Raw genomic sequence first — 14,760 nt, forward strand, 5'->3', positions numbered from 1 at the left:
CTTGTAAGATTAAGTTCCCGATGAACAGTCTCGACGTTGCTTCCAGAGGCAGTTTGGAAGTCGGTAGGTAGTGTTGCAACCAAGGACATACTGTACGTGCTACGCACTTCAGCACTCGGTGGTCCCGTTCTGTTGAGCTTGTGTTGCCTACCACTTCGCGGCTGAGCTGTTGTTGCTCCTATATTTTTCCACTTCACAATAACAGCACTTACAGTTGACCTGGGAAGCTCTAGCAGGGTAGAAATTTGATGAACTGACTTGTTGGAAAGGTGTCATCCTATGACGGTGCCACGTCGAAAATCCAAAGCTCTTCAGTAAGGCCATTCTACAGTCAATGTTTCTCTATGGAGATTGCATGGCTGTGTGCTCAACTTTATCACCTGTCACCAACGGGTGTGGCTGAAATAGCCACATCCATTAATTTGAAGGGGTGTCCACACAGAAACATCACCATGAACTATAGGTGGTAGCCTGAGAGCCTGTCTTTTTCCAGTGAGGATAAGCATCTCAAGGAAGTGTCATCTGTAGTCTGTTTGCTCCCTGATTACTTTAAGTGCTCTTAAATGTTCTTTCTTAAAAGCCAAAAGAAGGACATGCATTTCTTTTCTTTTTTTTAATATATATTTTCCCATTTGGAATGACTGTTGCTATGAGAGATTTGCTGTCATAATGAAAATTCTATTGTAACATATACCCTTTGAGTCAGGAAGCAGGTGAAGAAGGTGAGTTTAATAATAAGAAAGGCAGATAAACTAAAACAGGAGAAACATACTGAATGTGACCAAAACCGGTACTGCATCATGACTGAGGCTACTAAGGGCTAAATAAAGGGAGAGTAATCAAGGTGATGATGAGGGCCAGGTGTGCTTAACGATGGGGAGCGGGAGTATTGGAATAATGATGATTGCCAGGACCGGTGGTTAGTAGACCAGTGACGTTGAGTGCCAGAGCGGGGGAGCAGGAGTAGGCGTGACAGATATAAGTGTTTGTAGGCCAATTTTGAATCTGTAGAATAACTACATTAACCATAATGATAATTGACTGGACATTCCGAATTACCATGGCAACTATGTATCACAATAGAAGTTACTTTCTATGGTTAGGGGCCTTCTATGGCAAGCCAGAAACTTTAAGCAACCGAATGATTTTACTGTGCCCGGTTGCACACCGACATTTATGGTCAATTTATGGTCAGTTATTTACATGGCCCCAGTTGCATTTGCAAACAAATATCAATAATATGCCTATGTAAACAGGGTAACAGTGCAATCGACAGTCAGCAAAATAACCATAGACTGGGAGTTGACAATGGAATAATAAGCATACATAAATTGTATTTATATGGTTGCTGTCCTCAAAGATTGAATTGCATTGAATCAAATGAATCTGATATAATGATTTACTGTTTCACTAGTGTAAGTTTAATTCAACATCTCTGGTATAAGGGGAAACAATGACGTTTATACTTCTGAATATGACAATCAATCAAAAACAATCCTACCACTACATGCTTTTTAACATGCATGGGTGGACAGGACTAAAACCTGTCTGTAATAGTTTTCATCGTACCTTGTGGGCAGACTGACATTGACTTATGGAGACATGAAATATTGAAATTGTCGTTTCCAAGTCAGTTTGGATTTTCTCCTCCGTTAGTCTCGGGCTGAACTTCCTATCCTGAACTTCCTGGGGAGATTGAAGGGGTCACAGCACAGCACATCAGTACAGTGTTGAGAATAACTGCCCACCCCTTTATCATGCATGTAGGCTAGCTAGGCAGCCAGTCACCCACAAGAAAGTCAACCTTTTAGCTGTTGAAAACACTATCTATGCTCATAGAAATATATAGATACACTAGTGATTGTGGTCAATCTGTGGTCGGCTTTGAGGACAAGGGTGGATAATGGGAAATCTCAATTCACCGAGGTGATAAGTGTTGATACTGTATGTGGATTCTAAGAACCAGTTTCTCTATTGAGTGCTCTTCCTCCCCAATCTATCTCAACATGCAGCATTTGGCTTGTAATTCATCTCCAGAGTCTTTCAACTCTGGCCAATTATTTAGAAATGGCACAGAGAGGTATCATTGATATGGAACCTTGTGATTGGATTTCTTGTATTTCCAGTTTAAAGACATTATCAAAGGCAATATTGATGTTTTGTATTTGATTATCCTGTCCCTTATTAAAAACAAAATGGCTGCTGTTCTGGAGTTTCTGGAAACCCAATTTGCCGTGGCTAAAGATACACTCTGTTGCCTACGTAGCAGCCGCTCCTCTGGTGAACGCCTTTGTCTGGTGTAGCATACGAACTTCATGTTGTACACAAAGGGCATGTTCTAACTACTGCGTTCTATGCCTCGGTAGGATATTAAGCCAAAGCGTGATTTCATGTTCTTTGTTCGGAGGGGAGTTTGGCTACATGTCTGAAAACATCATCAACATGTTCATGCAAACTCGTAGATTGTTTGTTGCCCCAATGCAAGAGTTACATGCATTTATCTCGGTAGCATATCAAAACCAAGCAAGATTAATATTCTGTTTTATTTATCATTGCAAACAGTGCCTTCAGAAAGTGTTCAAACCCCTTGATTTATTCCACGTTACAGCCTGGATCACAATTCCAGTGGGTCAGAAGTTTACATACACGAAGTTGGCTGTGCCTTTAAACAGCTTGGAAAATTCCAGAAAATGACGACATGGCTTTAGAAGCTTCTGATAGGCTAATTGACATAATTTGAGTCAATTGGAGGTTTACCTGTGGATGTTTTTCAAGGCCTACCTTCAAACGTAGTGCCTCTTCACTTGACATCGTGGGAAAATCAAAAGAAATCAGCTAAGACATCACAGAAACATTGTAGACCACAAGTCTGGTTCATCCTTGGGAGCAATTTCCAAACGCCTGAAGGTACCACGTTCATCTTTACAAACAATAGTACGCAAGTATAAACACCAAGGGACCACGCAGCTGTCATACCGCTCAGGAAGAAGACGCGTTCTGTCTCCTAGAGATGAACGTACTTTGGTGCAAAAAGTGCAAATCAAACCCAGAACAACAGCAAAGGACCTTGTGAAGATGTTGGAGGAAATAGGTACAAAAGTATCTATATCCACAGTAAAACGAGTCCTATATCGACATAACCTGAAAGGCTGCTCAGGAAGGAAGAAGCCACTGCTCCAATACTGCCATAAAAAAGCCAGACTACGATTTGCAACTGCACATGAGGACAACGATTGTACTTTTTGGAGAAATGTCCTCTGGTCTGATGAAACAAAAATAGAACTCTTTGGCCATAATGACCATTGTTATGTTTGGGGGAAAAAGGGGGATGCTTGCAAGCCGAAGAACACCATCCCAACCGTCAAACACAGGGGTGGCAGCATCATGTTGTCGGGGTGCTTTGCTGCAGGAGGGACTGGTGCACTTCACAAAATAGGTGGCATCATGAGGCAGGAAAATGATGTGGATATATTGAAGCAACATGTCAAGACATCAGTCAGGAAGTTAAAGCTTGGTCGCAAATGGGTCTTCCAAATGGACAATGACCCCAAGCATACTTCCAAAGTTGTGGCAAAATGGCTTAAGGACAACAAAGTCAAGGTATTGGAGTGGCCATCGCAAAGCCCTGACCTCAATTTCATAGAATATTTGTGGGCAGAACTGAAAAAGTGTGCGCGAGCAAGGAGGCCTACAAACCTGACTCAGTTACACCAGCTCTGTCAGGAGGAACAGGCCAAAATTCATCCAACTTATTGTGGGAAGCTTGTGGAAGGCTACCTAAAACGTTTGACCCAAGTTATACAATTAAAAGGCAAATGCTACCAAGTACTAATTGAGTGTATGTAAACTTCTGACCCACTGGAAATGTGATGAATGAAATAAAAGCTGAAATAAATCATTCTCTCTACTATTATTCTGATATTTCACATTCTTAAAATAAAGTGGTGATCCTAACCTACCTAAAACAGGGAATTTTGACTAGGATTAAATGTCAGGAATTGTGAAAAACTGACTTTAAATGTATTTGGCTAAGGTGTATGTAAACTTCCGGCTTCAACTGTAAATATCTCATTTACATAAGTATTCACAGCCCTGAGTCAACAGAACCACATTTGGCAGCTATTACAGTTGTGAGTCTTTCTGGGTAGGTCTCTAAGAGCTTTTACATACCTGGATTGTACAATATTCGCACATTGTTTTTAACTAATAATCTTCAGCTCTGCCTAGTTTGTTGTTGCTCACTTCTAGACAGCCATTTTCAAGTCTTGCCATATATTTTCAAGCCGATTTAAGTCATAACTGGAACTAGGCCACTCAGGAACATTCAATGTTGTCTTAGTAAGCAACTCCTGTTTATATTTGGCTTTGTGTTTTATATTATTGCCCTGCTGAAAGTTGAATGTCTCCCAGTGTCTGTTGGAAAGCAGACTGTACCAGCTTTTTTTGCCTGTGCTTAGCTCTATTCCGTTTATTTTCATTCTAAAACAAACCTTAGTCCCTTGTCGATGTAAAGCATACACATAACATGATGCAGCCACCACCATGCTTGAAAATATGAAGAGTGGTACTTAGTGAGTTGTTATGATGGATTTGCCCCCAAAAATAACGCTTTGTATTCCGGTCATAAAGTTGATTTCTTTGCCACATTTTCTGCAGTTTTACTTTAATGCCTTTTTTGCAAGCAGGATGCATTTTTGGGAATATTTTTTGAATAATTTTATCCATTTTAAATTCAGGTTGTAACACAACAAAATGTGGAAAAGGTCAAGGGGTATGAATACTTTCTGAAGGCACTGTAAGTAGTAGTTATTTTTCAGCAACTCTGGCTAATGGCTACGATATGGCAGCAACTACACAGATTATCCTACCTACATCATCACACAAAATGCAGATTGTTTTTAAGCTCCTATGCAATGTGTAGGGACTGCGCCCTGCTTGTGCAACTGCAGTATCTCTTACAAAAGACAAAGAACGCTGAAGCCTTCATAATGGCCTTGAATGTTCGTTCAGATCGCTGCAGTTTTTTTATTTCAGCTGTTCAGAAATATGAGGCTGTAATGCTAATTTGAGTGTTAAGGCTGAAGCAAACCGACTGCAGATGAAAGTCGAAGTCTGCAGTCGGGAGAGGTGCATCTGCAACAGGCGAAAGTCAGACACTGATGTGGTTTTCCAACAGCAAGGCTCACTGCAACATGGCAGGTTTGCCATTGTTTATAAAAGTGTTTCTTTGTCTCCAACCCCCATATCACACACTTACAAACTGAAATCATATGTGTGTTCATTGTACAATCAATTGGTGGGAGAGCCTCAAATATCACATTCATTTGTAAACTCATCAAAAAAAGAAACGTCCCTTTTTCTGGAACCTGTCTTTAATTCGTAAAAATCCAAATAACTTCACAGATCTTCATTGTAAAGGGTTTAAACACTGTTTCCCATGCTTGTTCAATGAACCATAAACAATCCATTAACATGCACCTGTGGAACGGTCGTTTAGACACTATACGCTTACAGACGGTAGGCAATTAAGGTCACAGTTTTGAAAACTTAGGACACGAAAGGGGCCTTTCTACTGACTCTGAAAAATACCAAAAGAAAGATGCCCAGTGTCCCTGCTCATCTGCGTGAATTTGCCTTAGGCGTGCTGCAAGGAGGCATGAGAACTGCAAATGTGGCCAGGGCAATCAATACATTGCAATGTCCAGACTGTGAGTCGTCGAAGACAGCACTACAGGGAGACAGGATGGACAGCTGATCAACCTTGCAGTGGCAGACCACGTGTAACAACACCTGCACAGGATCGGTACATCCGAGCATCACACCTGTGGGACAGGTACAGGATGGCAACAACAACTGCCTGAGTTACACCAGGAACGCACAATCCCTCCATCAGTGCTCAGACTGTCCGCAATAGGCTGAGAGAGGCTGGACTGAGGGCTGGTAGGCCTGTTGTAAGGCAGGTCCTCAGCAGACATCACCTCTGGGCACAAACCCACCATTGCTGAACCAGACAGGACTGGCAAAAAGTGCTCTTCCGTGACAAATTGTGGTTTTGTTTCACCAGGGGTGATGGTCGGATTCGCATTTATCGTCAGAGGAATGAGCGTTCCACGGAGCGGGAGTGGAGCAGGATCGATTTGGAGGTGGAGGGTCTGTCATGGTCTGGTCATCATTGGACTGAGCTTGTTGTCATTGCAGGCAATCGCAATGCTGTGCGTTACAGGGAAGACATCCTCCTCCCTCATGTGGTACCCTTCCTGCAGGCTCATCCTGACATGAACCTCCAGCATGACAATGCCACCAGCCACACTGCTCATTCTTTTCGTGATTTCCTACAAGACAGGAATGTCAGTGTTCTGCCATGGCCAGCGAAGAGCCCGGATCTCAATCCCATTGAGCATGTCTGGGACCTGTTGGATCGGAGGGTGAGGGCTAGGGCTAGGGCCATTCCCCCCAGAAATGTCCGGGAACTTGCGGTGCCTTGGTGGACGAGTGGGATAACATCTCACAGTAAGAACAGGCAAATCTGATGCAGTCCGTGAGGAGGAGATGCACTGCAGTACTTAATGCAGCTGGTGGCCACACCAGATACTGACTGTTACTTTTGATTTTGAACCTTTGTTCAGGGACACATTATTCAATTTCTGTTAGTCACATGTCTGTGGAATTTGTTCAGTTTATGTCTCAGTTGTTGAATCTTGTTATGTTCACTCAAATATTTAAACATGTTAAGTTTGCTTTAAATAAACGCAGTTGACAGTGAGAGGACGTTTATTTTTTTTGCTGAGTTTATATATCTACTGTATACATTGAATCACTGAAAAGTTGGTTCATGTTTTAGTCATGTCACATTCGTAGGGATCAAACAAAAACACCCTAATGATTAGTTGACAAAAGAGCATCCCACAATGCAGGCGATGGCTGCAGGATGAAGTTGGTGAAGATCATCTGCAGAAACTTGCAGTCAATTACACAGTCAAAACTTCATGTACTTTCACATAAGTTCATATAGTCAACATTTTTATTTGTACTTTTTACCAATTTTTCTCCCCAATTGGTATTTACAATCTTGTCCCATCGCGGCAATTTGCTTATGGACTCGGGAGAGGCAAAGGTCGAGAGCCAATGCGTCCTCTGAAACACAAACCGCACTGCTTCTTGACACACTGCTTGCTTAACCCGGAAACCAGCTGCACCAATTTGTCGGAGGAAACACCATACAGCTGGAGCCCGATGTCAGAGTGCATGCGTCCGGCCCACCACAAGGAGTCGCTAGAGCGTGATGGGACAAGGACATTCCGGACGGGCAAACCCTCCCCTAACCTGGACAACGCTGGGCCAATTGGGTGGGTGAAGAGGGGGTGAGTGTGCACAGTAGCTACTTAGAAAAAATATGTGCGTAAAATAACAGGCACTCAGAACATGATCCATAGCTTTGGGAAAGATGTTTCCAGAATGGCGTGGTCGGGGTGAAAACCTATTACAAATGCATGAGATATGTTAGTTGGAATGCTTTTCAGGCTGAGAATAATTGATGTAGGAGTTTCAATGTTGGGAGGTTTTGTTAACTCCTTCCCCCATTAGTTTTATTGATATTTCCTAAAGTGCAAATAGATATGTGTTTTTTTATCCCCACCCCCACCCCCACCCTCCTGGAAATACGACATTTTAGGAAGAAGGAAACCAGTAAAAAGAGTAGCGATAGAAATGAATTGTATCATACATTTTCTTAGGGGAGAAATGTCAGACCCTCGATGAACATATCAGGGTAAATATACAGTAGTTCTGGTTTACTCTGAATATTGGATTGCAATAGCTGCATACAATATAACCTGTCTGTCATCCAACAAATAAATTGGGAATTATATTGGCTTTTCACGTTAGACCGGTGAACAGGCATTTGGAGTTGAGGAGTCATGTCCGTGTCCTGAGTTCTGGGATTGAGTTTGATTCTATAGGAGCCCCTCATCTAATTTGCCCAGTCATTCCATTTCAAGATTGAAAATGTCTCAATTATATTACCAAGTAATAACTCCCTGACAGTTGATTATTTTTTGGCTAAAAATGCAGAGGAAATGTTTGCTGATGCATTTGAAAGTGAGTTGAGAAAGCTTTGAAGACACTTTTTTTTAATGGGTTGAAACGTCAAGATTGCTTATGGCAATAAAGATGGGATGTGCTGACCTTGTCATTTACATGATGGTCATTTAAGAAGAGTCGGGATTACCTTACCTTAATGTAATTTCCCAATATGCCTCAATAGTAGTCTACTTGATTTGAAGTCACTTGGAGGACTTTATAGCTAAAGTACAAGGCTATTTTTATTGAAATTGATGTTTCATCTATGGATCTGGGCAATGTTTTTATATATGCATAGTCACTTTAACCATACCTACATGTACATACTACCTCAATTAGCCTGACTAACTGGTGCCTGTATATAGCCTCACTACTGTTATAGCCTCTCTACTGTTATAGCCTCTCTACTGTTATAGCCTCTCTACTGTTATAGCCTCTCTACTGTTATAGCCTCTCTACTGTTATAGCCTCTCTACTGTTATAGCCTCACTACTGTATACAGCCTCACTACTGTTATAGCCTCACTACTGTATACAGCCTCTCTACTGTTATAGCCTCTCTACTGTTATAGCCTCTCTACTGTATACAGCCTCTCTACTGTTATAGCCTCTCTACTGTATACAGCCTCTCTACTGTTATAGCCTCTCTACTGTTATAGCCTCTCTACTGTATACAGCCTCTCTACTGTTATAGCCTCTCTACTGTTATAGCCTCTCTACTGTATACAGCCTCTCTACTGTTATAGCCTCACTACTGTATACAGCCTCTCTACTGTTATAACCTCTCTACTGTATACAGCCTCTCTACTGTTATAGCCTCTCTACTGTTATAGCCTCACTACTGTTATAGCCTCACTACTGTATACAGCCTCTCTACTGTTATAGCCTCTCTACTGTATACAGCCTCTCTACTGTTATAGCCTCACTACTGTATACAGCCTCTCTACTGTTATAACCTCTCTACTGTATACAGCCTCTCTACTGTTATAGCCTCTCTACTGTTATAGCCTCACTACTGTTATAGCCTCTCTACTGTTATAGCCTCACTACTGTATACAGCCTCTCTACTGTTATAGCCTCTCTACTGTTATAACCTCTCTACTGTATACAGCCTCTCTACTGTTATAGCCTCTCTACTGTTATAGCCTCACTACTGTATACAGCCTCTCTACTGTTATAGCCTCTCTACTGTATACAGCCTCTCTACTGTTATAGCCTCACTACTGTATACAGCCTCTCTACTGTTATAGCCTCTCTACTGTATACAGCCTCTCTACTGTTATAGCCTCACTACTGTATATAGCCTCACTACTGTATATAGCCTCTCTACTGTTATTTTTCACTGCCTTTTTACTGTTTTTATTTCTTATCTATTGTTCACCTAATACCTCTTTTTTTACTTAAAAATTGCACTGTTGGTTAGGGCCTGTAAGTAAGCATTTCACTGGAAGGTCTACTACACCTGTTGTATTTGGCGCACGTGACAAATAAACTTTGATTTGTTCATCATGAATCAATCTGCCAAATCAAGTCTGTCCTCAGAGCGACATTGCAGGCCGCCTCATTCATACTTATGGCAGCAGAGTTTGGCTACAGCCACTAGCCCACCAGTATCAGTTGTTAGAATCTTTCACTCACTGCAATAATCCCTAGGACAAGAGTTCCCAGAGAGCATAACAGCTATGATGATTTATGGGCCCCTGAGCAATCAGGTACTGCTAATATCCATCCTCAGTCATGCAAGTGCCATGTCAATGAAGATTCCTTGATTCCTCCTCACACTCTGATTCTGCACACATCTCTAACACTGACACTTCCTCTGCTGTAAACTGTTGTCACAGATGACACATTTGATGTTTGGAACTTGTCTTTTTGAGCGAATATTAGAGTTTCACTATTCAGAAATCGCTCCGCCATTTCCTGGTTGCTAAAATTCTAATAGTTTACCTAATTTCAGTTTATGTGACAAAATAAGTTAATATAGTGTATAGAGTCATTGTACCATTTAAACTGCTGTGATATATATTTTCCATTCCCACAAATATTGTTGTTTCAGCTGTTTGAAGCTGGCGCACAAAACCAAAAGTAAAAGAGGTAAAAACAAAACAGGAAGCATAGAAATAGCGCACATAGAACAGATCTACTGCTTCTTAGACTTGCTTTCAAGTCGACTGATAGATATATAACTCACATTTCTATGTGAATTTTGTCAGGTCGCCCAAAAAGTGACATATTGCCACTTTAAGCTTTCCGTTGGCTCCTGATGTGTGTTGAATAATCAGACCTCTTGCTGTCTCATTGAAAAACATGCACGGAGAGGATGTTTTATAGAGGTGTCTGATTTAGCAATAAGGCACCTTGGGTGTTTGTGGTATATGGCCAATATACCACCGCTAAGGGCTGCTCTTATGTGCACCGCTGAGTGCCTGGATACAGCCCTTAGCCATGATATATTGGCCATATACCACAAATCCCGAGGTGCCTTACTGCTATTATAAACTGGTTACCAACGTATTTAGAGCAGTAAAAATACATGCTTTGTCATACCCGTGTTATACGGTCTGATATACCACAGCTGTCAGCCAATCAACATTCAGGGCTCGAACCATCCAGTTCATAATTTAAACTATAAACCTGCCAGCTGTAATCCTGGACATTAACCTTGTCACCTTGTCAATCTGAGCAAAGTCCTTGAGCTCAGAGAGAGAAGGTAAACAAGAGCTGCGCTCCAATTAGTGTTAGTTACAGGTCCACAAAGTAGGGCAACGTAGAGCCTTTCGCTTTGAATACTATTTTAAACCACCGCCCAACAGCACCCAGGGGTCAGGTGTTTTATGCAATCGGGCACAGTTGCATGAAACTAGCTACAGTATTATTCAAGACCTGTTTTTATTTATTTGCTTATGTAGTGTTTAGTTGCGTTCTACAAACTAAATTAGTGTTTGTAGATACAGAAATAGCCCAATTAACACTGAATTCTACCAAGCAGCAAAGCGGGAGAGCCTTTTTAAAAGTCTATAGAAATGCAGGCCATGTTAATTGCTCATACACTAGCCCTGTAAACGTCTCCCTGAGGATGCATGTTGAGTCCAAATTAGGTCGCCTGATATTCAAACAAGGCTCACAGTCAGACGGAGCACGGCAAAGCACAGGTGCCCCACCACACTGATTAATGTTTTTGTTGAGGCATTTGTTGCATCTCTGCTAGTGGGTCAGCGGTTATGCGGTCAAGATCGGAATTTGTTAAGGTGGAATTGGACACTGGGGGGAGGGGTCTGTAACAACCTTGCCACGCTGTTGTCCGCAGTCTGATTAGGATTCCACAGGGATGTGTGAGAACAGGCTGCTTGCTGTATGCTGTGTGGAGGAACTCTGGTTCACCAAGTTTCCTCATTAAAGTGATAAGGAAGTGCTACTTTCTATTACATTTTATGCATTTACTGTCTAGATTTGATACGTACATTTTACCGGCAATTTCATTGTGGTAAAAAAAAATGTATTGGTTATGAAATATAGAATAGTAGAGCTCGTAATTGAATATATATATTTGGTCTCGGTAGCCTGCAGTGTCTCAGTTGATGGGGCTGTCCAGAAACCAGAGTGACAAGATGGGATAATTAGAACTGTGATCTCTGCTGTCCAACAAACACCTTGAAGAAGTTGAAGGACCTATAATTTAAATAGGCTATCAGCTGATCATGCCATCTGATATGAATTAATGCCTGAATACCTACCACTGCTGAGCATTTTGACGTTGAATTGGCATGCTATTGCCTGGAGGAAATTATTATCTTGGAAGAGTGCATGTAGTTATGCTCTCTGTCTGAATAGGGTTAAATTAGTTGTCCTATTGGACTCATCACAAATATGGCTTTTTCAACTAGTCTAGCAGTCCCTTGTGCATTTCAATAAATCATCAAATTAATCCTGTTCACGCCTACATTTTTTTTTAAGCGATGGTTCCAAGTGTGATTAATTCAATGCGGATGAATTCCAGATGTGCTGAGTGCATTACCTTCAGCAGACGAGAGTAGCATAAACCACCAAGGATATTTTCTTTTTAAATTGCTGTCAGCCGTTTATCTCTAACTTTTGTCCTCTGGAATTAATCACAGCTAGGTTTCCATTAACTTGTGCACTCGTTTTTTCGTAGACATTTAGAAGGATCGCAAAGAAAATAGATGCGACAATGGCATGCTAGGGTGCATTTAAAAACAGCTGTACGTAATGGTATCTCACCGAGAGAAAAACAAACTAGTGTCAAATAAAAATGTAGTGGTTGAAGCGTTTCCGTTAGCCATTTAGGCAAATTGCGCGTAAATAAATTGGCTACAGCCTGTATCCCCTCCCACCTATCTGTTTTATGTCTCAGGAAGCTCGAGAAAGCCAGAATGGATAGAATCCATATTCTAATACTTCCCATGTACCTGAATGTATCGCCATGGTGAAACTTGCACTCCTGTAGATCGGAAATAAGTGGATGGTGAAGCTTGTATCCATCCAACCAGAAAAGCAGGGCATTATTGAAAGTCAAGACAATCCTTGTCCTGCAAAGAAACATTATTTTTATAGTTTGCATTTTTTATTTTGTACGAAGTAGGCGTTTCAAATTAAATGAGGAGTGGAGTTTCATAGTTATGCATGACATTACGTGCCCCTCAAATGATTCGGCAATCATCATTTATTCGAAAAACACAGTTTCCATCATCATTTGTCGCAATTGTTTATTTATTTAACCTTAATTTAACTAGGCAAGTCAGTTGAGAACAAATTCATATTTACATTGACGGCCTACACCGGCCAAACCCGGACAACGCTGGGCCAATTGTGCGCCGCACTATGGGACTCCCAATCACTGAGATGCAGTGCCTTAGACCGCTGCGCTTCTCGGGATCCCTGGATAAAGATGAAGAAAGAAATCAAGAAAAGCTCGACAAAATAACAATCATCCAACCCTGTCAAACAGGATAAAAATGTTGTTGATCTTTAGAAAATGTCTCATATCTGCTGGTTCCATTCCATTTCTTCACATAAACCTGGGTCAATAGAAACCTGCCTACTGTCAAAGTTTCTCTCAGATATCCCTCCCAGTCTGACACTAATGACATGACCCCTCAGGGCAGAGGACAGAGGGTGGCAGTAAGGCACTGGACAGATGGACAGTCACAAAGAGGCCTGGGAGGTTTCAGACATGTTGTGTCATTTAAGGACATATTAAGGTCTAGAGACACTTGGATGATTTTCCTCCATTTGAGTTGTATTAATCACAGGAGGCTGCTGATGGGAGGACTGCTCATGATAATGTCTGGAATGAATGAAATGGAGTGGAGAAATGGAGTGAATGAAATGGTATCAAACAAATGGAAATCATATGTTTGATACCATTCCATTAATTCCATACCAGCTATTACTATGAACCCGTTCTCCCAAATTAAGGTGCCACCGGCCGCCTGTAATATACAGTGGCTTGCAAAAGTATTCACCCCCTTGGCATTTTTCCTATTTTGTTGCCTTACAACCTGGAATTAAAATCTTTTTTTGGGGGGGTTGTATCATTTGATTTACACAACATGCCTACCACTTTGAAGATGCAAAATATTTTTTATTGTGAAAAACTTGAGCGTGCATACCTATGCATAACTCTTTGGCCTGAATGCCAAGCATCACGTCTGGAGGAAACCTGGCACTATCCCTATGGTGATGCATGGTGGTGGAAGCAACATGCTGTGTGGATGTTTTTCAGCTGCAGGGACTGGGAGACTAGTCGGGATCGAGGCAAAGATGAACGGAGAGATCCTTGATGAAAGCCCGCTCCAGAGCGCTCAGGACCTCAGACTGGGGTGAAGGTTCACCTTCCAACAGGACAACAACCCATAGCACACAGCCAAGACAACAAAGGAGTGGCTTCGGGACAAGCCTCTGAATGCCCTTGAGTGGCCCAGCCAGAGCCTGGACTTGAACCCGAATGAACATCTCTGGAGAGACCTGAAAATAGCTGTGCAGCAACGCTCCCCAACCAACCTGACAGAGCTTGAGAGGATCTGCAGAGAAGAACAGGAGAAACTCCCCAAATACAGGTGTGCCATGCTTGTAGCCTCATACCCAAGAAGACTTCAAGGCTGTAAATGCTGCCAAAGGTGCTTCAACAAAGTACTGAATAAAGGGCATGACTACTTATGTAAATGTGATATTTCACTTTTTTTTCTTGGTGTCATCAGACTAGATAATATTATTTCTCATTGTCTGAGAGTCACTTCTCATGGTCTGAGAGTCCTTCACCTCCCTGACCAAGGCCCTTCTCCTCCGATTACTTCGTTTGGCCGGGCGGCAAGCTTTAGGAAGAGTCTAGGCGGTTCTAAGATTCTTCCAATTAAGAGTAATGGAGGCCACTGTGTTCTCGGGGACCATCAATGCTGCAGAAATGTTTTGGTACCCTTCCCCAGATCTTTGCCTCGACACAATCTTGTCTCTGAGCTCTACGGACAATTCCTTTGACCTCATGTCTTTGTTTTTGCTCAGACATTCACTGTCAACTGTGGGACATTATATAGACAGGTGTGTGCCTTTCCAAATCATGTCCAATCAATTGAATTTACCACAGGTGGACTCCAATCAAGTCATAGAAACATCTCAAGGATGATAAATGGAAACAGGATGCACCTGAGCTCTATTTAGAGTCTCA

The sequence above is a fragment of the Oncorhynchus keta genome, chromosome 3 (assembly GCF_023373465.1).
Source record: "Oncorhynchus keta strain PuntledgeMale-10-30-2019 chromosome 3, Oket_V2, whole genome shotgun sequence".
Taxonomy (NCBI): domain Eukaryota; kingdom Metazoa; phylum Chordata; class Actinopteri; order Salmoniformes; family Salmonidae; genus Oncorhynchus; species Oncorhynchus keta.